The 25,472-nt window shown below is 37.6% G+C and overlaps 1 non-coding gene across 1 annotated transcript; it reads right to left on the reverse strand.

The window, feature by feature from the left end:
• Positions 1–12,831: 12,831 nt before the first annotated feature.
• Positions 12,832–12,949, reverse strand: LOC142175598 (small nucleolar RNA Z279/snoR105/snoR108). The gene has a single exon (XR_012704705.1). It is a non-coding gene; the product is annotated as a small nucleolar RNA Z279/snoR105/snoR108 (small nucleolar RNA).
• Between the last annotated feature and the right edge of the window lie 12,523 nt (positions 12,950–25,472).

The following is a 25,472-nucleotide window of genomic DNA, read 5'->3' on the forward strand; positions in this document are numbered from 1 at the left end:
ATAAAGTGGTCGTCTTGACCTGATATTGACCGTGGTCAAACTCTAATTCCTTAACTTAACTAGTCTCTCAATCATAATCCAAAATACATATGAGCCTCTCGGGGCCCCATCCAATCATTCCAAAAATTACACCTACATTATCCAAACTTATCCAAAGGCTCGAAACACCCACGGGAATATCACAACAAAGAATCGAGACTCAAACCGAATAGCATTTTTCTTAAGTAGTGAAATCTCCATTCCTTCAAAAGAGTGCCTACATCATACTTAAACGCTTCAGATTACTTCCAAATTTTACACACAAGTTCAATTCAACTATATAGACCTATCTGAAGTCTCGAAACACCAATTGGAGTCCAATTAGGAGTGGGCGTTCGGGCAATTCAGATTAGATATGAAAATTTCGGTTTGGATTTTCGATTTTCAGATTGAAGAAGTGACAATCGAAATCCAATCAAAATAAACTTGGATTGGATCGAATTTTTTAAGTTTGGATTCGGATTAATCGGTTTGGATATTTTGAATTTTCGATTTTGAGCTTATAAGTTGAGATATTTCTCCTTTCTACCATAATGAACATCCAAATAAAGTATTCATATTAAATTGCCTAAAAAGTTTCTAATTTTCACTACAATCATCCAAATAAAATATTCAAGTAATGAAATCATCATCAAGAAAATACAACAAAGACATTAGTAAAGCCGATAAGAAGTAGCAATAGTAAAATCATGTCCAAATAGAAAGTATTCTGATAGTAACTTAGTAATTAGTATTGAATATATGAGATTATGTCTAATGTTTAGGATATTGGACTTATTACTGTTGGCATATGAATAATGGAATAAATATAAAATATTAAATTTCTGGATTTTCTTATATCAAAAAATCTGAAGTAATAAATCCAATATTCAATTCGAAATCCAAAAATTTTAAAAATTAAATTCGAAATCCAATCCATAATCCGAAAATACAAACCCAAAATTCAAACCATTCAGATTTCGGTTTGGATTTCGGGTTTGCCCAAACTATGCCCACCCCTAAGTCCAATAACATCAAAGTCAACTCTTGGTTAAACTTATGAATTCTTAAGTTCTTTAAATTTCCAACTTTAGATAAATAGTGTCGAATTCTTTTAGGAACCTCCAAAACTAAATTTGAACATATGTACAAGTCCAAAATTATCATACGGACCTATCTGAACAATCAAAACCTGATTTCGAGTCTGCTTACCCAAAAGTCAAACCTTGGTCAACTCTTCCAACTTAAACCTTCCAAATCGAGATTCATTCTTCCAATCAATCTCGAACCACTCGAAAACTAAAATCTAATATACACGCAAGTCATAATACATCATATGAATCTACTCAAAATCTCAAAATCACTAAATGGAATGCTAAAGTTCAAAACGACCGGTCGGGTTGTTACAAGAATTTATCAACGTGAAAATTCATGAAGTTATGCTTATTATCCCATTCTCCGCCATACTGCAGCAATATCAATATATTGTTTATTGATTTACAAAGTTTTAACTTAGAGGTTTGATCTCCAATTTTAAATTAATAGTGTGATTTTCAAAAGAATTGATTAACTCACAGTATTACATAGAGCTTTGATATCCAGATCGAAACAACTCAAAAGAATTTTAGATGAATTTGATTAACTGAGAGGTTTGATCTCCAAATTTAAATTTTAACAGTGCAATTTTCAGAAGAGTTTTTATCAACTCACGGTATCACAGGAAGCTTTGATCTCCAGATCGAGAACACATCATCAACAACAACAACAACAATCCAGTAAAATCCCACTAGTATGGTCTGGGGAGGGTACTGTGTACGCAAACCTTACCCCTACCCCGAAGGAGTAGAGAGGCTATTTCCGAAAGACCCTCGGCTCAAGAAGACGAAAAATACGAGAAGATAAGGGAAGGGACAATATATTAGTACCATCAAACAGAAACCAAAGAAATAATATTAGCATCACAAGAACTAGAAAATAGTTGAAATGCAATAACAAAACTAGAAATTAAGTCTGATGCTATGAAAACGTAAGGATAGTGTCACGACCCAAACTGATGGGCCACAACGGGCACCCGGTACCTTACTCAACCGAGCATCCACGTAACGTATCTTTCTTATTACTTCCTCATATACATGTGACATACGGGCCTAATAGGCCAACATGATCATTTATAAACTCAAAACATAGGCCGACAAGGCCGTACAATATTTTACGTACACGACATATGTCTACAAGCCTCTAAGAGTACATAAATATCATAAAGGTCGGGACAGGGCCCCACCATACTAATCAGTACATGTTCTAATTATACTGACCACATAAGCAACTCCGGAACAAATGAAGTACACCAATATATTCCGTTGAGCTGATCGCCTACTTGGAGGACTCTCGACCTGTCTATCGAGACTTGCGGGCATTAAATGAAGTGTCCCCAGGCAAAATAGACGTAAGTACAAATAATTTACCGAGTATGTAAGGAATAAAAATCAGTAAATAATAGACATGAGAGAAACATGGAGTAAAAGACTCGACATGTACGTGTGCATAGCTCTGTGAGTCATTTTATTTTTATAATGTCATGCATATGCGTATAAATGTCATACCATGCATAGGTATATGCGTTCATAGCATCATCAAGCCTCTGAGGGCATCCCATCATATCATTTCAGCCATTGTGGGCAAATCATCAACGTATACCAGCTGATCAGGTGGTGGTGCGTATATAATGCCATAACCTTTTTTCATATCCCATATACATATAATATACACATATATAACGCCATCTGGTCATGGGTCAATGTACATGTATAAATGCATGAAATGCATAAGAAATACATTAATAATATTTTCTCGGAATGTCATAAAAATAATATGCCTTAAGAAATACGTTAATAAGATTTTCTCAGAATGTCATAAAAATAATATGCCTGTCGGATAAATTTTATCAAATACATATTTTTCTGAGACTCATGAACAGAAGATATAATAATAATTCACATGGGGAATCAAGAATATAGACACCCCTAATATTTCTATGAATAGAGTCATTTATGGAAATTGTGCGTTTGCTCGTTTCTTTCAGTATCATTTGGGTCATGCCAAAAAGAAAGAAGGGATAGCCTTAATATTCCTGAACCGATTCTCTTGAGAAATATTATACCGTACTCCTTAAAATTTGCAAAATCACACGATATATTATGTTGTAAAGTTTCAAATGAGCTTTGGAGCTCCATCCGTTAGCAAAAGAACGGGAAGTATGGTGCTAGAATAGGAAATACTGGCAATGGTCGTTTGTGAGTGCTTGAGGGGATTTGATGATCTGATCTAAATCTGTATCCATTAACTCATAAACCAAATAAACATCTTTGAAACTTGTCTTGTAGCAAACATTAGCTTGCATCTTCTGATGGAAGTGAATATTATTATGTAAATCATGTTAAGAAAGCTAAAGAATGGTGTAAATCTTTGTTGGATACTTGCTGAATTTTGTCTATTATCTTATAGAGATGAAATGTGAATTATGAGAGGTCTTTATGTCTTTGGTGATGGGCCCCACTTCTGTGGTGACTTGGGTAAAGAATGCCCAATTTATGTCACTTTGCTTTGTGACTAATGAGTCAAAATTTGTTGGCTTTCATGGTTGCCACGTTTAGATTCTTTAGACTTATCCAAATCTTAATTACTTAATTAGCTTAGTTATTTAGTTAATGTCCCACTAAAAATTTATAATTACCCAATTATTCATATACTTAACAATTATCTCAATTTACTTAAAACACTACTCACTTTTAATACACTCCATACACCTTACTATCATGGTCATGTGGTACCTTGTATGGCACTAGTCCATGAATAGGGGGTATTATAGCTCGGGCTGTATTTTATCCTAAATTGACAAACTTCGACGAAACTCATTTTTTTCGATTTGCTTTCCCTCTCACCTTAACGAATTTACTTATTTCTTGTTTGAAATAGCATAATGCTTATAATTCCAAAATAATCTCATTCCCGAGCTTACGTCGATTAACTTACGACAAAACTTTAACGTACAAAAATGCGGGATGTAATATCTTATTTTTGAGCTTTCATCAATTTATTTATGGCGTACTTTCACGTATGAAAATATAGGGTGTAACATCATTCCCCCCTTTGGACCTCCACACCTTCCTATCAAGGGTTATGTCCTCGAAAATCTGTAGCAACACCATGTCCTGTCTAATCACCTCTCCCTAATACTTCTTAGGCCGCCCTCTACCTCTTCTCATCCCCGACAGGGCCAAACTCTCTCATCTCCTCATCGGAGCATCAAGGCTCCTCCTCCGCACGTACTCAAACCATCTGAGTCTAGCTTCCCGCATCTTGTCATCCATAGGAGCCACGTCCACCTTCTCCCGAATAACTTCATTCTTAATCTTATCCATCCTAGTATGCCCGCACATCCACCTCAACTTCCTCATCTCTACCACTTTCATCTTTTGGATATGAGAGTTCTTAACCGGCCAACACTCTGCCCCATACAACATGGCCGGTCTAACCACAGCTCTATAGAACTTACTTTTGATTAACGGTGGAACTCTCTTGTCACACAGGACTCCTGATGCTAACCTCTATTTTATCCACCCCACCCCTATATAGTGTGTGAGGTCCTCTTCAATCTTTCCGCCCCCCTAGATAATCGACCCCAGGTACTTAAAACTAATTCTCTTGGGGATGACCTATGCTCCAAGCCTCACGTCCATGCCCACTTCCCCCGACTCGGCGCTGAACTTGCATTCCAGATATTCTGTCTTGGTCCTACTCAACTTGAAACCCTTAGACTCAAGGGTGTGCCTCTAAATCTCCAGCATGTCGTTAACACCGCCTCGTGTTTCATCAATCAGAACTATGTCATCAGCTAATAACATACACCATGGCACCTCCCCTTAAATGTGGTGTGTTAGTGCGTCCATCACCAGGGCAAATAAGAACGGGCTGAGCGCAGATCCTTGATGTAACCCCATAAAAATCGAGAAGTGCTCCGAGTCGCCTCCTACTGTCCTAACCCGAGTCTTAGTTCCAACATACATGTCCTTGATCGCCCTAATGTAAGCTATCGGCACACCTTTTTCCTCTAGGCATCGCCAGAGAACCTCCCTAGGGACCTTGTCATATGCTTTCTCCAAGTCAATAAACACCATGTGCAGATCTTTCTTCCTATCCCTATAATGTTCCACCAACCTCCTAATAAGGTGGATAGCTTTCGTAGTCGATCGATCCGGCATGAATCCGAACTGGTTGTCAGATATAGACACAGTCCTCCTCACCCTTGCTTCCACCACCCTCTCCCAAACTTCCATGGTATGACTAAGTAACTTGATACCCCTATAGTTGTTACAACACTGGATATCACCTTTGTTCTTGTATAGCGGTACCACCATACTCCACCTCCACTCATCCGGCATCCTCTTCGTCCTGAAAATAACATTGAACATCCCAGTCAGCCACTCCAGGCCTGCTCTATCCACACACCTCCAAAACTCGACCGGAATTTCATCTGGCCCGGTCGCTCTGCCCCTGCTCATCCTACGTACATCCCCCACGACCTCCTAGACCCTAATGCGCCTACAATACCCAAAGTCTTAGAGACTCTGTGAATGCCCCAGATCACCTAGCATAATATCCCTGTCCCCCTCTTCATTCAGAAGTCCATGAAAGTAATTCTGCCATCTCTGCTTAATCTGAGCCTCCCCCATCAACACTTTACCGTCCTCGTCTTTGATGCACCTCACTTGGTCCAGGTCCCAAGCCTTCCTCTCTCTCGCCTTAGCCAGCCTAAATAACTTCTTATCCCCGCCCTTTTTCCCTTGTTCCTCGTACAGACGACCAAATGCCGTAGTCTTAGCCTCTGTAACTACCAACTTTGCCTCCTTCCTCTCTACCTTATACCTTTCTATGTTTGCTCTCCTCTCCTCCTCGCTCGTGTTCCCTACTAAATTCAAGTACGCTACCTTCTTTGCTTCCACTTTTCCTTAGATCTCTCCATTCCACCACCAGTCGCCTTCGTGCCTGCCCGAGAAACCCTTAGAGACCCCTAGCACCTCTCTCGCCGCCTCCCGTACACAGTTCGCTGTCATCGTCCACATAGTGCTCGCGTCCCACTACTCCTCCATGCTCTCATAGTCGATAGCCTCCCCTACAGCTTCTGAGCTTTATCTTAAGTTAAGGCTCCCCACCTGATCCTCATTCTATCACGAGCAGACCTCTTCTTCCTCCTTATTATGATATCGAAGTACATAACCATGAGCCTATGCTGCGTTGCGAGGGTCTCACCTGGGATAACCTTGTGATCCTCGCACAGCCCCCTATCACACCTCCTGAGGAGAAAATAATCAATTTGTGTCTTCGCCACCATACTTTGAAAAGTCACCAGATGCTCCTCCCTCTTCGAAAAACTAAAGTTCGCAATCACCAGCTCAAAAGCCTTCGCAAACTCTAACAGCAAAGTTCCTCCTGCGTTCCTAACCCTAAAGTTGAAGCTGCCATGGACCTCGCCATAACCACAAGATGACGACCCAATATGCCCATTGAAATCCCCTCCTATAAATAACCTCCCAGCAGGTGAAATACTATGCACAATCTCATCCAACCCCTCCCAGAGGCGTCGTTTAGCCTCCTCATCCAAGCCTTCTTGCGGTGCGTATGTGCTAATGACATTAAGAGTGCACTATCCAACCACTAACTTAATGGACATAAGTCTATCATTCACCCGCCTAACCTCTACTACAAACTCTCTAAGATCCTTATCTACCAAAATACCCACTTCATTCTTACCCTTCACGACTCTAGAGTACCACACCTTATACTCGTCCGCATCCTTCGCCTTCGAACCTACACACCTAGTCTCCTGGACACAATCTATATTGACCTTCCTCTTCTGGAGGACCTTCGCCAACTCTATGGACTTACCCGTCAAAGTACCTATGTTCCATGACCTGATCCTCAACCTACAGGCTCCCTTGTTCCCCTTACCCCCTTGCCTCCCTTCCCACCCCCTGACTCCTGCCTCACCCCCCGCACCCCCCGAGGACATGACCTTACTCTAGCATCCCAGCTCGCATCCACTATACCTATGACAGGCTACTAAAACACTCTACCACTAAAAAGGCAGCGTACCCAACTAAAGATTATATAATGCAGCTACAGGCACGCTACTAATATAATTAAGCTAATGCAAACACAGTGGCAGTAAATTAACTAACACAGTGAGAGAAACAAGTGTTCGGGAGGTACCAACTCCCGCGGAAAGAACCTGGAATTTAGACTTCGTGTATACCCGAGGCCGCGGAATCTGACGTGCGTCCTTTCAACTCCCACCAGCCTTTGCAACCACCAAAGAGGGATGTTCTGCGCTACCTACCCGTACGCCTCATGCGCTTCTCTAACCGCCGCGGCTAGTTCCCTGAAAAAGCCACACACAAACCACCGCGAAACCAGTAGGGGGAGGGGGCTGTCAACCTGTCACCGCTGCACCTGTTTAGTTCTACGACAGCCCGGGCTGCCCAACTAAACGACGAGGCGGAGGTTGGCGAGTTGTGGAGTTCACAAGCTAACAACTCACTAATGAGAGGATTATATCTATTTGAGGATATTAGATCAAGAATGTGCAAATACAAAATAAATATCAGCAAAGAGATCTTAAAGAAATCTAAAACTATTCTCAACATAGCTTCATATTCCAATTCATAAAGGGATTAACTAAGAAATGCAAAAAGCCTACACTAGGGCTCAAAAAAAAAAGGAAAATGGAGGTGTGCCAAGTAAGGGGTGGGGAAGAGAGTAGGGAGAGAAAGGGAGGGGAAGGAGGAGAGAAGACGAGGGGGGGAGAACGAGAATGCAGGTCGCCGGTTGGGGGGAGGGGCGTGATGCAGAAACTAGAAGGGGGAAAGAGAAAATGGGAAGGGGGAAGAGAGGAGGGAGGAGGGGGGGAGAAGGGCGGCCTACCAGCCTTTGGCTGCCGGCGCCGGCTGGCTCGCCGGAGGGTTAGTAGAATACGATAGAGGGTGAGCGAAGAGAGAGAAGGAGCCGTTAGAATCAAAAGCCAATTTTTCGAGAACAAATCATAAAAAATAAAAAATATTGATCAACTCAGAGGTTTGACATCCAAATTCAAGTTCTAACAGTGGAAATTTCAGAATATATAATCAACTCACGTTATCAAACTGAGCTTTGATAACGTGGGGAGAAGGGGGGGGGGGGAGGCCTACCTGCCTGTGGCTGCCGGCGCCGGCTGGCTCGCCGGAGGGTTAGTAGAAGACGATAGAGGGTGAGCGAAGAGAGAGAAGGAGCCGTTGGAATCAAAAGCCAATTTTTCGAGAACAAATCATAAAAAATAAAAAATATTGATCAACTGAGAGGTTTGACCTCCAAATTCAAGTTCTAACATTGAAAATTTCAGAATATATAATCAACTCACGTTATCAAACTGAGCTTTGATCTTTCCATCGAGAATATCTCGGAAGAATTTCAAAAGAATTTTATCAACTCAAAGGTTTGATTTCCAAATCAAAATTTTGAGCAACGTGATCTATCAACATATGTGATCTCCAGGTTTGAATTTTGAATTCAAGTTATCAAAAGCAAGATTTTTATCTAGATCGAGCACAAATTTGATTTGCAAATTCGAACTTTTAGCTGCTATGATTCCAGGGTTTTAAATTTTTGTGTTCAACTTTAATAGGCAGTTGTAGGGAGTTGTTCGGCAGTTTTATTTTAGCATTGCTTTTAGAGTTTCTAAGCTTAAATAGGTGTCCCTTCGGGGACATCCGATAAAAAGCTTAAATAGGTAGTTATTGTAATTGTATAGTGGGTAAGATTCTTAATGGGTAGAGCAGGAGTAATTAATTTCACTCCTACAAGTGTTCTACAATTCTTCCCAAAAAAATATTGCATCTTTTTTTGTTAATAAGATAATTTATGTGTATTAAATACTATTCAAATTCATTATAAATCGGATTCTCCTTCCATTCGTAACCAAAACAACGGCATTTTCAACAGCCTGCGGTCAACTAAAGTAATAATGCATATCCCTGTCTAATAGGGGTGTCAATGGATATTTTAAAAACTTATTAAACAGACCGAACCGTATCGCACCGAACTGATTTTAGGTTTCTTTTAATAAAATCTTAAGTTTTTCTATAAATTTATAATTGTACCGATAATTATGGTAGGTTTTTATTTTATGAAAATAAAAAAATACCGAATTATTGCGAATAAATTTACATGTGAAAAATATATTTATATATTAAAATTAAAAATAATAAAGTATCAAAATTTTCCTTTGGCCTTGAAATTATGAAAACGGTTACAAACCAACAAGTAATTAAAATCAAAATCATAATTCTTAAACCTATTATGCTATTGCTATTGAAACAAAATTATTTTCAACATATTCACTAGCAAGACAAAGTATTCTCGCGATTATGAATAGCGAATATGTTTTCTTTCGTATGATTTAGAATTATCTTTTGAATATTTAATCTTTCAAGTCATGTAATTTATATCTTCTTTGTCTTTGCTTAGTTTCTTTTACGATGTTGTAAAATAGTTGATGGATCTATACTCTGACCATCTTTCATGTTTTCTTAATTCATCACCCTTTAAACAATAAAAATGTATAGACAGCAGGGAGCGGCTCAATGGATCTCGTGGCCTAAGGCGAAACTATATTGAGAGGCCCTTAAATTTATTGTATAAAATATTTACACTAACAACAAAATTTACTTTCTAAAGAATAAATTAATCATTTAAGACAAAAATAAGCAAATTTCAAAAAAACAAATTAGGAAGAAGAGCACAAAAAGTAAAGTGGTGGACTATCGGATGTTGAGGTCCGCAAATTTTGATTTGACTATCATCACTAACATGAAAAAGAACTAAACGTACATAACGTAATAGCTTAAGTTTTAAGCATTAACGGTGTCAAAAATATTTACTCCTTATGATCAATTTAAACGATAATTATTACTTGCCATACCTCGAATCATATTTATTGAACTTGTTTTTATACGACAATTCGATGTAATTATTACTTGTATATTTATGTGAATTCCCTGAGTTCGATGGTTTGATATTTCTTGAAATTTAATTTCTTTATGAATTTTTTCTATGCAAATAATTAATTAAGTAAGCTTAAGAAGAAGTGTTAATATAATTATCTAAATTTGAATTAATGAAGGTGTTGCCTTATGCTGATTATTTTCTATCTCTGTTGATTGATTTTAAGGTTTTATATACATTGTGTGGAGCCTTGGGCTATTTGTTGTGAAGTTAATTGATTTTATTATATCCTTGGAATTGATTGTGGTCATTGGGCAAATTGTGATATGAATTGATTTTGTTACGTTATCGTGATAATATTCCGTGAAAAGTGTTGTGTTAATTGAGTTATTATTTTGAGGATATAAGGGTGGCATTTCACTGTTGATATTATGTGGGGTATAAGGGAGGCATTTCACCGTTGTTATGTGTGTTGGGATATTGTATGGGCGGAGCGATAAGGGTGGCTATAAGAGAGATAAGGGTGACTATAGGAACGATAAGGGTGGCTACTGATATTGTCAGGGCGGAGGGATAAGGGAGGCTATTATAAGAGTGATAAGGGTGGCTATAGGAGAGATAAGGGTGGCTATTGTGAGGGATGATATGTGATGATGTGGAGTGGTTGCATTGGTGATTTTTTGTGATGTTATGATTTTTCTTGTGTTTATTTTTATATCTTGTGCAATTTGTCTTGTTATAGGTAAATTGATAATAGTCTGATTTATATTGAAATTGAGAGCCTGTGGCTATTGCCATGTGGATTATGAAAAGAAATGTGGGCATGAGGTGCCGTGAATAAATAATGATGATATTGACACGTGAATTGTCCGTGCAGTTGAGATATGAAACGTGGGCACAAAGTGCCGAGGAAAATATGATGGTTTTATTATTGGCACGTGAACTGTCCGTGCAGATGTGATATGAAAAATAAGCACGAGGTACCGGAGAAATATGATGATTTAAGTATGGGCATGAAGTGTCGTGAAAATATGAAAAGGGCTGAGACCCGTATTTTTTATGATTATGAAATTAGGTGTCACATTGTGACTTTTAATTGAAAGAATTATATTCAAAATATTTATTTGGAAGGATTTTTATTCAAAAAGTAGTATTTGAAGGAATTATATTTGAAAGATATTTATTTGAAAAAATTATTTTTGAAAAAGATTTATTGAAAGAATTATATTTGAAAGATATTTATTTGAGAAAATTATATTTGAAAGAGAGTTATTTGGAAGAATTATATGTGAAAGATATTTATTTGAAGAACTTGATTTAATTAGGTGTACTTGTATTTATTATTTGTTGAGCAATATTAATAGTATTTTTGTTGCCATGCCGGGCATATCACTGGTTGATTTATGTTGCCCTTATTGTTATTTGTTTCCTATTATTTTGTATACTATATTGCACTGGTTATTAGACTAGTGAGTGTCTTGACTGTACCTCATCTCTACTTCACTGAGGTTAGTCTTGATACTTACTGGGTACTGACTGTGGTGTACTCATACTACACTCCTGCACATTTTTGTGCAGAGCCAGGTATTGGAGCAATCGGACTCAGACAGAGTTAAAGTGAGATCACAATGATTCAAGGTAGAGCTGCTTGGTCGTCGCAGTTCCTTGGAGTCTTTTCATTTTATTGTACTGTTAATTATTATTCAAACAATATTCAGTATTCGATCCTTGAGATCATTTCATGTATTCAATTAGAGTTCTGACTCAGTATTACCAGTCTTGGGAGGTTGTATTAAATTATATGTTTTTTTTTTTAAAAGAAAATGGTTTGAAATGTAAGTGTACTTGGCTTACCTAGTCTTAGAGACTAAATGTCATCACGACGCCTGTGGTGGGATTTTGAGTCGTGACAGTTTTAAAATGGTATTTTCTTTGGATGATCAACTTGCTTCAGATTTTTTAGGTAATCACTTCTTTACATTACTGTACATGGATAATCAACTACTAACTTTATTAGTAAAATCGATTCAATATAAAGACGATCAAGCTTTGAAAAATGGTAATGTCTAGTTATATTTCTTCTTATGCTAAAGTCTAATGATAATGGTTCACGCAATAAACGTTCTAGTGTAGTCTTATAGTTTTTTCCTTGAGTAGACATCGAAATTATTACTTATAAATTACTAACATAGGCGTCTAGACCTATGGTTGGTAAGCTCCTCCATCATCATTTAACAGATGTCAACGCTTTACTGAATTTTATTATTTTGAGGGAATTTTATTATTTTGAGGAAATTACCTTATTACTGAAATTAAAATCAATGATACTAAATTGAAATATAAAGGATAGTTAAGAAGATGAGTGAGAAGCTTAGAAGCTCAGAATTGGGGATAAGAACACAAGTAAAAATTACTCTATTCATTTTACCTTGTTTGTAATAGGTTGAGTTAACACAAAATTTAATAAAAGAAGATTTTTGAAATTTTTAATTATAAATATTTCATAGCATTTGTGTAATTAGTTGAAACTTGTCATAAAAAAATTTAGAACTCTGTCATTTCTTTTTTAATGAACTAATAAAAAAAAATGTACAAACAAGATGAAACGAAATAAACATTAGAAAAAGGTGTTTAAAAACACGTAGACGAAAGAAGAATAGTAAAACACAAAGCTAAAAACAAGCCAAGAGTAAAAGGCTGACAATAATAAAGAAAAGTTTAAACTGGACAAATATTGGGGAGGGGGAGGGGGAGGGGGAGGGGGTGCATTCAAGAATAGGGATCAGATTGGCAAAAGTGAGAGCGCCCAGATTGTCGTAACCAGGATTTGGTCTGTGACACCCTTCTCGCATACTGTAGTATTTTATTTGCGAGCATTGACCACTCATCACATCCCCTTTAAACTTGCCTGAAGGATCATGCTTTTCCACAGCCCACTGCCTCCATTCTTTATTCTATTCAATCAGCCTGCAGCTTTCTTCATTCTACGATGTGGGAGTGTTACTTTCAAATTTTCAATTGCCAACTCTCACTCACTTCTGAATGATGGAGAATAGGGGAGTGAGAAGCTCAAGACTCAACATCGACAAATAAAAATGATGTCATCTTGAGGACACGTTTCAAATTCAACATGCTTACTACATTTCACGAAATCATATAGGGATTGATTCCTTCTACAGAATTGTCGCAAACATTAAGGGTAGTTTGGTTCTCAAATAAAGTTAAGCAAGATGATATTACAAAGCTTGTTATATTGGAATTGTCTCTATTTTTAATGCATATGCAATTTATGATAGGATGCTTGGTTCATTGTAATGAAAATAGGTTATACGGTTGTTTACCCGTAAAACGGTACAGTTGAATTTATACGTAATTTCTAGACAAGTGAACTAATTATCCTGAAATAATATAATAATCGAAGAAATACGCAGTACCTAACCTTGGAATGTAGATGAAATAGCAAAGATAGTGATTCCGTGAACACAGTTTCCGAACACAGCAATGTTGGGATCAAAAAGCAAGAGAGTGAAATTGTCTAAAGCTTTGTATAAAATATAATATATGTTCTTGCTAGAAATTTCGTGTCATTTACAATGATAACTGAGCTCACTATTTATAGCTATGTCTAGGGAAGAAGGTCCTAGGATCGTGCCCTCCTTTATTGTCAATTATGAGGGTCATTGATGAAGATGTAACGTTGAGTGTAAATACCAAATTCTTTGTAACGGACTGTCGCTCTTAATGCTGTAGAATATTCCTTAGTAAATGCTACCAGGCGCAAAACATTTAATACACTTTTATGAACGTTATCCGTTCCGGTGACAAGCGTAGTGGCTGCGTTCGGTCCTCAGCCATTCCATCTTGGATTCCACGTGTCCTCCTTTTAGTCAGCTACGCGTCATATCATATTTTACCCTATACAGATAGTCCCCCTGCTTTCCGGTGACATAACTTTGTATTACCGAGAAGTTGGTAGAAACACCTTTTTGGCGGGAATTACTATAATTCCCTTTGAAGGTCTCTGACAATTGATTAGACGACGTCTCTCCGCCTTTAATGCCCCAAACACGCGTCATCCCATAATTTAGTACAGCTTTAGCCTATTATCGAGGTAATCATGGCCATGAATTTAGCCGCCAAAAGTTTACTTATATGCAACTTTCTTTTCCTTTGCGTTTCACAAATGTTTAAGCTTCAAATTTGCATCATTGTTTTCAATCTTTTTTCTAATTTTCTTCAAACACAAACTTTTTACCTTCTTCCTTTCCAATGGCTTCTTCCTCCAAACGTGCTGGTTCTACGAAGAATAAGAACAAAACTGAGGATTCCGTTCCTCCAATAGTGGATTCCATCATCCCAAGAAGGCTTAGTACTTCGAAGGATTTTGAAGAGAAATTTCCTACTGCTAACCATCGTACATGGGTTGTTAGTAGGTACCCTTCTTCCATTCGTCCTTCTAGTATTCCTTATGTGAAGGAGGACTGTCGCTGTAATGAGTTGGAAATCAGTGCTCCTGGTCTATCAGAGCGAGTGACCCTTCCCAAGAAAGGTTTTACATACTTTTTCATGTATCCATTTACTTTGGATGCATTTTCTTTGAGCGGAGAGCTTGATTCCTTGATTGCGGAGTTTTGCCTTCGCTACCAGGTAAGTTTGGCACAGGTAAGTCCTTCAGTGTGGAGGACGATCGCCTGCCTCCGACGCTTATGCCAAGAAACTAGGGAGGAGCTAACCTTAGCTCATGTGATGAATCTCTATTGATAACGACAAGGTCGGGAATCCAAACTAGAGTAAGAATTTAAAAAGTAAATGCGGAAGCAATAACAATAAGGAATTGAGCAACTAGAACTAAAGGGCAGAAAATAAAGGATATGGGAAAATTCAAGGAAAGAATTTCAAGAACTTCCAAGAATGTAAGTTCTATAGCCTTGACAAGATCAAAGCAACAACATCTTGATTTATTTAAGAAATCAAACGCCTTTACTTAAAAGCAAATCAAAACAATAGATTCGGATCTTGACCGCTTTACGAGTAACTTGAGACAATAATTAATAACTAGTATTAATTGCCTTCTAAGAATACCACAAAGGAATCAAAGATATCACAATAGAGAAAGAATCTTACTACCTTGAACTATGAACTAGTAAAGGTTGAAAGATAAATCTCAAAGCACAAGTAACAAAGGTTCAAAAGAACTCTCAAAGTATGATATACTTAATCAATAATGAAGTGTCTCAATGAATGAGAAGAACTCCTTATTTATAGGAGTACTAAGGCACAAAAAGTCCTTAAAATTGGGTAGGGTGGTTGCTAAGGCATAAAAAGTCATTACAATTAGGTAGGGTGATTGCTAAGGAGTAAGAAAAGTCATTACGATTAGGTGGGGGGAGCGGCCAAATCCCTTTGGGGCAGATTTGGACCTTAAAACTACTAGTTTGGGCCATTGATTTGGACTCCAATTGGGCTCCTTTTGAAACACCCCCTTTTGGACCTCTTTTAAGCTCATTTTGAGCCCCTTTGGTGGACTTCAAGGGCTGATTTGGTGGCCCAATCTTCCTCCTCTTGGACTTCAATTTGGATCACCAAATAATTGTAAAACTTGGATAATTCATCTACTTTGGGCTTGAGCTCTTCCTCTACAATTAAAAGCTTCTTTATTTGCCATTGAAGTCCAGCAACCTTAGAGTGCAACTCTTTAGCTTGAGATCTTGTAAATGGCCTTGGAGCTTCCAAAACTCTATCCTTGTCCTTGATGCTATCATTCCCCTCTTCTTGAAAAGAATTCGTCCCCGAATTCGATCCTACATCAAACAAAGACAAGTCAGCAACATTGAATGTAGCACTTACTTGGAACTCACCAGGTAGGTCTAGCTTGTAAGCATTGTCTCCAATCCTTTCAAGGACTTGAAATGGGCCATCTCCTCTAGGGTGCAACTTTGACTTCCTTTTGGAGGGAAATCTCTCCTTCCTAAAGTGAACCCAAACTAAATCTCAAGGTTTAAAAATTACTTGTTTTCGACCCTTATTCTTTCTCAAGGCAGTTTGCTCATTTTTCTTCTCAATTGTAAGCCTTGTTTGTTCATGAATTTTTTTCATCATCTAATCCTTTGTCCTACCATCAAGATTAACAATATCATTAGTAGGTAATGGTAATAAATCAAGGGGAGTGAAGAGATTAAAACCATAAACAACCTCAAAAGGAGACATACCTGTAGAAGAATGGATTGTTCTATTATAAGCAAATTCAATCATAGGTAAGTGAGCCTTCCAAGAAGTTAATTTACCTTTCAAAACATCCCTCAACATGTTTCCTAAGGTTCTATTAACTACTTCAGTTTGTCCATCAGTTTGTGGGTGACAAGAAGTAGAAAACAATAATTTAGTGCCTAACTTTCCCCAAAATACACGCCAAAAGTGGCTCAAAAACTTAGCATCCCTATCACTAACAATAGTTCTAGGTATACCATGCAATTTGACAACTTCTTTTACAAAAAGATCAGCAACATGTGAAGCATCATTAGTCTTTAAACAAGGAATAAAACGAGCCATTTTGGAGAACCTATCTACCACAACATATATACTATCCTTAACATACCTTGTTCTAGGCAAACCTAACACAAAATCCATATAAATATCAATCCAAGGTAAAGTAGGAACAGGTAGTGGCGTGTAAAGACCATGTGGTAACACTTTAGATTTAGCTTGTTTACATTCCAAACACTGTGCACACATTCTTTCAATATCTTTTCTCATTCCAGGCCAAAAGAAATTTTCAGCAAGTATGTCTAGCATCTTTGGGACTCCAAAGTGACCCATAAGCCCTCCACAATGTGCTTCCCTTACAAATACTTCACGTAAAGAGCAATTAGGGATACACAACTTATTTTCCTTAAAGAGAAACCCATCTTGGAGGTTAAACCTCTCAAAAGGACCCAACTTACAATCTGCAAAAATTTTGCCAAAATCAACATCATTAGCATAAAGTCCCTTGATTTGATCAAAACCCATCAATTTAGAAGTCAGGGTAGAAACTAAGACATACCTTCTTGAAAGTGCATCCGCAACAATATTCTCTTTCCCTTGTTTGTAAGAAATTATATAAGAAAAAGTTTCAATGAATTCAACCCACTTAGCATGCCTTCTACTAAGCTTACCTTGACTCTTCAAGTATTTCAAGGATTCATGGTCAGTTTTAATGACAAACTCTCTTGGCCACAAGTAATGTTGCCATGTGGCTAAAGCCCTTACCAAAGCATATAGCTCTTTGTCATAAGTGGAATAGTTCAATGTGGCTCCACTCAACTTCTCACTAAAGTAGGCAATAAGTTTAGAATTTTGCATCAAAACAACACCTATTCCTTTGCCAGAAGCATCACATTCAATTTCAAAAGATTTAGAAAAATCAGGCAATTATAACAATGGAGCAGAACATAACTTTTCTTTCAACAAGTTAAAAGCATCATCTTGTTCTTTTCCCCATGTAAAAATCTTATCCTTTTTAATAACTTCAGTTAAAGGAGAAGCAATGGTGCTAAAGTCTCTCACAAACCTCCTATAAAAACTAGCAAGTCCATGAAAACTCCTAACTTCAGTTACACTCTTAAGTTTTGGCCATTCTTTTATTGCTTTAATTTTCTCTTCATCAACCTCAACTCCTTTAGAACTAACCACAAAACCCAAGAAAATCACACGATCCACACAAAAAGTACACTTTTTAAGATTAGCAAATAAGAGTTGCTTTCTAAGAACTTTAAAAACTTGTTTTAGGTGTTCTACATGCTCTTTTAAAGTGTTTGAAAAGATCAAGATATCATCGAAGTACACCACAACAAAATTTTCATGAAAATCCTTAAAGATATGATTCATTAATCTCATGAAAGTGCTAGGTGCATTAATCAAGCCAAAAGGCATAACTAACCACTCATAAAGCCCATATTTGGTCTTAAAAGCAGTTTTCCATTCATCTCCAGGATTCATTCGAATCTGATGGTAACCACTTTTTAGATCAATTTTAGAAAAGATTTTGGATCTATGTAATTGATCCAACATGTCATCAAGACGAGGAATAGGATGGCGATACTTTACCGTTATCTTGTTGATTGCTCTACAATCCACGCACATCCTCCAAGTTCTCATCCTTTTTGGGTACCAATAGGACGGGAACAGAGCAAGGGCTCATGCTCTCTCTCACAAAGCCTTTCTCAAGCAGCTCCTCAACTTGCCTTTGAAGCTCTTTTGTCTCTTCTGGATTACTCCTATAAGCAGGCCTATTTGGGATTTGTGATCCAGGCACGAAATCAATTTGATGCTCAATGCCACGTAAAGGTAGCAATCCATTAGGAATATCTTCAAGAAAGACATCTTCAAATTCTTGCAAAAGAGAAGAAATACTACTTGACAAAGAAGAAGTTAGTAACTCAGAATTAATCAAAACTTCTTTGTAAGTAAGTAGTATTATGGGCAACCCCTCTTTTCTTGCATTTAAACACTCTTTGGCTTTTATATAAAAACTCTCTTTTTTAATTTCCTTAGCCTCTTTCCTCTCACCAAGACTTTCTATTTTTTCATTCAAGCTCCTTTTTATCTCTTCTCTCAAATTGTTGCCCTCTCTCTCTCTCTCTTTCTCTCGGCCATCTCTCTTTTTTTCCAACTCTTGGCCTCCTTTCTTTTCTTTTTCCTCAAGCTCACTTTTTATCCCTCCCCTTGGTTTTCCCATTGTTTCCCTTAATCTCTTTTGATCTTCAAATACTTGAGAAGGAGATAAAGGTGCAAGAGTAAATTTCCTGCCATTTAGCTCAAGAAAATATCTATTCTTCCTTCCATCATGAAAAACATTCCTATCATACTGCCAAGGACGACCCAGTAAGATATGACAAGCTTGCATAGGAACTATGTCACAAAGAATATCATCCTCATATCTACCAACATTGAATAAAATCATGCATTGTTTGTTTACCTTTAGTTCACCACTATCATTTAACCATTGGAGTCTATAGGGAGTAGGGTGTTTCATGCATGCAAGTCCCAATTTTTCCATAAAGTATGAACTCACCACATTAGCACAACTACCACTATCAATGATCATAGAACAAGTTTTTCCCTTTATCCCACACCTAGTATGGAATATATTCTTCCTTTATTCTTCACTATTGCTTCCCAAATTGATAGTCATAATCCTCCTAACTACCCCAATCATGCCATCATTAGGTAGTTCTATATCATCATCATTACTCACATCTCCCTCTTCTTCTCCCTCACTTTTTTCACTCTCATATCCTCCATCTTCTCTAAGAATGATGTTTCTTCTACTTGGACATTCATGTATCATATGTCCCCTTCCTTTACATTTATGACACTGAATAGAACTAGAAGGTGTAAAAGGTTTAGGGTTAAAGGTTTTACCTCCCTCTTTGTTCTCAAATTTACCTTTATCATTGTCTTCTTGAGGTCTAGAAGAACTCTTCATCTCTTGATTCGACCATGGCTTCTTGGAGATGGTGTTTGACCGACCTTTCCATGAGCTAGCTTGCTTTCTTTTATTTTGATTTTCTACCTTTACAGACAAATCAACTAACTCGTCTATTATTACATATTGTTGTAATTCTACTACATCAGCTATTTCCTTATTTAAACCATTTAAAAACCTAGCCATTATAGCCTCTTCTTCCTCCATACAATTATCTTGGATCATAGCCATATCCATAGCCTTAAAGTACTCATCCACATACATGGACCCTTGCTTCAATGTTTGAAGGCGTTGTTGTAGCTCTCTTTGAAAGTGTGATTGTATGAATCTCTTTCTCATCACCATCTTCATCTCAGCCCAAGTAGCAATTGGTGCTTGTCCTTCTTGCAATCTATCCCTAGTAAGCTTTTTCCACCAAATAGCAGCATAGTCAGAAAACTCAACAATAGCAAGTTTAACCTTCTTACCCTCAGAGTAGTTGTGACAGTCAAATATGGCTTGAACATTTCTCTCCCAATCAAGGTACAAGTCTGGATCCCTTGTTCCCTTGAAAGATGGCATCTTCATCTTTATACTGCTTCTATTATCATCTTCTACTCTACCTCTTTGTCCCCTCCTATCTCTTCCCACCCTATCAAAATCGATATCATTAAAATCATCTATTGGGTTTTCTTGATTTACAATGGGAGCAAGGGGTACATTTCTCCTAGCTTGGGGCCTAACATTATTTTCCCTTCTAAGTTCAGCTATTGTATCATTTTGCTCAGCAATGGTGTCCCTCATCTCTTGGAGTTGCAAATTTCACCTTTCGAATTATTGATGCATAGCTTGCAAGGTAAAATTATTTCTTGCTTTGATTTCGGCTTCTTGAAGAACCCTTCGTTCATCATCACTACATGTATGTGACATCTTAAATAATTAAACTGTATTAGAAAATTGAATTTTTCCTCAACTCACACACACTTTGCCTTTTTTTCTCTCTCGAAATAAACTTTGAATGAAATATTTTATAGATTTATAGTTAAACCCAACTCGTATAAAGTTCTTAGTAGTAAAATATAGATTTTTGGAAAACAAATGAAAGAAGAACCAAATCCTAGAACCATTAGGCTCGGTTGAAACAAGACACGAACAAAAAGGAAATGATTATATATTTAGATTAGAAAGAGTAAGAAAAATTAAATTTTTGTTTTATCTTTGAAATCTGGGATCCCCTCTTCTTGTTTCCTTTGATAGTTTTTGGAAACAAATTAGATACAAAAGAAAGTTCCTAGAGAGCAAGCAATTATTTTTTTAAAATTGATTTTCATTTTTTTTTCGCTCTTAGTATTCAAGAAATCCCCAGAATTATCAAGAACGAAACCTTGATAGAACCGCTCTGATACCAGTTGATAACGACAAGGTCGGGAATCTAAACTAGAGTAAGAATTTGAAAAGTAAATGCGGAAGCAATAACAATAAGGAATTGAGCAACTAGAACTAAAGGGCAGAAAATAAAGGATATGGGAAAATTCAAGGAAAGAATTCCAAGAACTTCCAAGAATGTAAGTTCTATTGCCTTGACAAGATCAAAGCAACAACGTCTTGATTTATTGAAGAAATCAAATTCCTTTACTTAAAAGCAAATCAAATAATAGATTCGGATCTTGACCGCTTTACGAGTAACTTGAGACAATAATTAATAACTAGTATTAATCGCCTTCTAAGAATACCACAAAGGAATCAAAGATATCACAATAGAGAAATAATCTTACTACCTTGAACTATGAACTAGTAAAGGTTGAAAGATAAACCTCAAAGCACAAGTAACAAAGGTTCAAAAGAACTCTCAAAGTATGATATACTTAATCAATAATGAAGTGTCTCAATTAATGAGAAGAACTCCTTATTTATAGGAGTACTAAGGCACAAAAAGTCCTTAAAATTAGGTAGGGTGGTTGCTAAGGCATAAAAAGTCATTACAATTAGGTAGGGTGGTTGCTAAGGAGTAAGAAAAGTCATTACAATTAGGTGGGGGAGCGGCCAAATCCCTTTGGGGCAGATTTGGACCTTAAAACTACTAGTTTGGGCCATTGATTTGGACTCCAATTGGGCTCCTTTTGAAACACCCCCTTTTGGACCTCTTTTAAGCTCATTTTGAGCCCCTTTGGTGGACTTCAAGGGCTGATTTGGTGGCCCAATCTTCCTCCTCTTGAACTTCAATTTGGATCACCAAATAATTGTAAAACTTGGATAATTCATCTACTTTGGGCTTGAGCTCTTCCTCTATAATTAAAAGCTTCTTTATTTGCCATTGAAGTCCAGTAACCTTAGAGTACAACGCTTTAGCTTGAGATCTTGTAAATGGCCTTGGAGCTTCCAAAACTCTATCCTTGTCCTTGATGCTATCATCTATTCCCCCAAAATCTTCCGCTAGGGAATGATATACCATTGCAAGCGTGGCCGCCATGTTGTTTTGTCTAACATGGATGATAACAACGACCGTGGGTGGATGGAACGGTTCATTGCAGTTGCCACCAACGACATCATTCTGCATGTAGACCTAATTCCATGAACAAAGTCAGAAAAGTTCAACCAAGTTCTTCATATACAAAAATGAAAGCAAGGTAAATTAGAGTTACAATGAGTTTTGGCCTTCCACCCGTATTTAAGGGCTAGTTCTTTCCAAGAATGAGTTTCGGGCGTTGTGACGTCCAAAATCTTCTGGTCTTTTACAATGTCTAATAGATGTGAATCAAATTCAACCTTGAAAAAGTCATCACTTTGTGAGGTTCTATAATAAAATCCTTCCACAGTGGGCTATCCTAATTTTTTTAGTATAAAATAGCAGTTCCATCATCGAAAAATAGTCTTTATAGATAGGAAAAACTACTTTGGCTTCCTTTTCTCCGACACATGCTAGGTCCCCTTCATTGATAAATTCACCCCCATAGTGAAAGCGTGTTATAATGTAATCATCCATAGGATTTCCTCAAAGAAAACCCCAAAAGTATAGCACCAAAAACTGACAGAATATTTCAAAGGAAAATCCCAAAACCCCCTACCTTTACAGAGAATTTTGAAAACCCTAAAATCAACAATGAAAAGGGAAAAATAATACCTCTTGAGTCATAGACAGTCCCCGAATATTAGTCGTTGACAATCTTCACAAAAATCAACTCGAATCTTCAAATCGTAACTGTTACCTTCGGCAAATCAACCGTAAATAACCGTAGAACAGAGAGCACACGAAATAGGAGATGATTTCAGTGATAAATTGATGAGAATAAACTGCAAATAGAGTGAGAATCGAAGAAAATTGATGAAATTTATCTAGGTTTTTCTAGACCTCTAATTGCCATTCTTGAATTGGGGTTAACAGGGAGAGAGAATAACTGAAATAAATGAACGAGCCTTTTATTTAAATGGAGGACTAATTTAAAATCTGATGTGGAGTATTATAACAGTTGGCGTCTTTTAATTGGTTAACTTTCCACGTCAGTTGCGCTTAACAACACACTTCATTACATATAACAGCTAGCCAAGTTTTGAGCTAGTTGTGCCTAATAGGGATGGATATGATTATAGTATTGTGTTCAATTAGAACAAGGCTAAGTTCAAGTGTCTAAATGTGATTTTCGAGCAACTTTAAGGGTCCTGTCACGATCCCAATTTTCCTTCGTAGGATGTCGTGATTGAACCTAGTCTCTACGACTAGGTAAGCCTAACAGATAATAATAACTTGGTAGAAATAATTATCAAAATACTAAAACAAAACTGAATAACTAATATAACCTTCTGAAACATAACAAATTCTCATCAATACTTTCCCCAAAACCGGTGGAACTAAGTCATAAGCTCTATAGGATAAAACTCGTCACTGTCTGAAAAAAATACAACAGGAAGTAAAATAGGGAAGATGACTCCGAGGCCTGCGGACACCGAGTAGGCATACCTTGAAGTCTCCATATGGCAGCTACAAATGATCTCTAATGACCGACACGAGCAGACGTAGCTGGATCTGCACAAAATGTATAGAAGCGTAGTATGAGCACACCTGTCACGATCCAAAATCACATGTGTTGTGATGGCGCCTATCGCGATACTAGAAAAGCCGACAACTCACAAATATCGGCATCTTTAACTCAAAACATACTAAAATAGGTTTAATTAAATAAAATCTCATAATAACAGGCTGAAAACACCGCAACTCAATACAGAATTTTCCAAAATCTGGGTGTCGCTGAGTACATAGGCATCTATATAATAACATGGCCTGACAACTGAAACAATGTCTAGGAAAGTAGAACGGTATTAATAAAACTAAGAGATAAAGGAGGAGAGTCAAGTCTGCTGATGCCAAGGCAGCTACCTCTATAGTCTCCGAGCTGAATAAGCTCCAACACTAGCAACCTCCGTGCCCGGAAGTACATGGATATGCACACGAAGTGCAGAGTGTAGTATGAGTACAACCAATTCAATAAGTAACAAAACTAACCTTTGGGTTGAAAGCAGTGACAAGCTCAACTAATACAGTCCAAATACAGAGTTTAACAGTATGAAAATGACAGGAAATATGACAATAATATCTCAGAGAAACTCATAATATGTTGGTACACAGTACATGAATGTAGACATTCTTCCAGGTTTAACAGTTAAGCTCAATACAGATAAAATATGCCAAGTATGACTGATATGACGAATATTACATCACGTGCATATCACATGTGATGCAACACAATGAAAACCTCATGTACTCTCACTCTCAGAGTACTCAATCTGACTGTCTCATTCCCGCTCATCACACTCAGCCACTCAGCACTGTACGGTACTTGCGCTCACTGCTGGTATGTCAGACTCCGGAGGGGCAGATCCTGCCCAAGCGCTAATAATAATCCAATATGGCCTGTTGCAGCATGCAACCAGATCCCATAATTATAAAGCCTAAAAGGCCTGCAGCGGCGTGCAGCCTGATCCACAAATCTCACTCACAACATGGCTCTCAGGCCCCAACTGAGTCATCAATCTCTCCAGTCTTTTGGGCTCACAAATCTCATGCCATAGCCCAAACAATGATATATAACACAATAATAAATAGTAATAGAGACTGAGATATGGTATGCAAATGATGGATGTGACTGAGTACGAAATTACCATCTAAGCAAATAATTCAACAGCAGAAATGACCACAGTGGGTCTCAACAAGATAAGAATATAGCCTAACATGATTTCTAACATGAATCTGCAGCTCAATTACTCTAACACATAGAGATCACATGAATGGCTACAAGGTTTGATGACTACACAGTACCACGGAATCGACCGTATCACAATTTCTACGGTGCACGCCCACACGCCCGTCACCTAGCATGTGCGTTACCTCAACACCAACCACATAACACATAATTCAGGGATTCATACTCTCAGAACCAAGTTCAGAAGTGTTACTTATCTCAAATCATGCAAATCTCTACTCCAATAAGCCCTTGCCTCGCAAATCGGACTCCGAACGACTCGAATCTAGTCACAAACAACTCGATGCAATTAACACAAGCTATAGGAGTTAATTCCATATGATAAAGCTAAGTTCATAAACAAAAGTCAAAATGTCAACTCAAAAAGTCAACCCCAGGCCCACGTCTCAGAATCCAACAAAATTAACAAAATACGAGCACCCATTCAACCATGAGTCTAACCATACCAAACAATGATAGATTCATGTAATTTAACCAAATCCGAGTAACCCCATTCAATCCCTTGAAAATCCCTCCAAGAATTGCCTTAATCCGAGCTCCCAAAATCAAATTGTGAAATGTAACTCAAACCCTCATTTTTTAAACTTATATTCTGCCCAGATGTCCCTTCTTCGCGATCGTGGGAAATGCTTCGCGATCGCGAATCACAAATTCATAGGCTGCCCAATTTACTCTATGTGAATGCAGAATCCCACGCGCGAACACGATACCCAAACTTC

This window comes from Nicotiana tabacum, chromosome 21, assembly GCF_000715075.1.
Source record: "Nicotiana tabacum cultivar K326 chromosome 21, ASM71507v2, whole genome shotgun sequence".
Taxonomy (NCBI): domain Eukaryota; kingdom Viridiplantae; phylum Streptophyta; class Magnoliopsida; order Solanales; family Solanaceae; genus Nicotiana; species Nicotiana tabacum.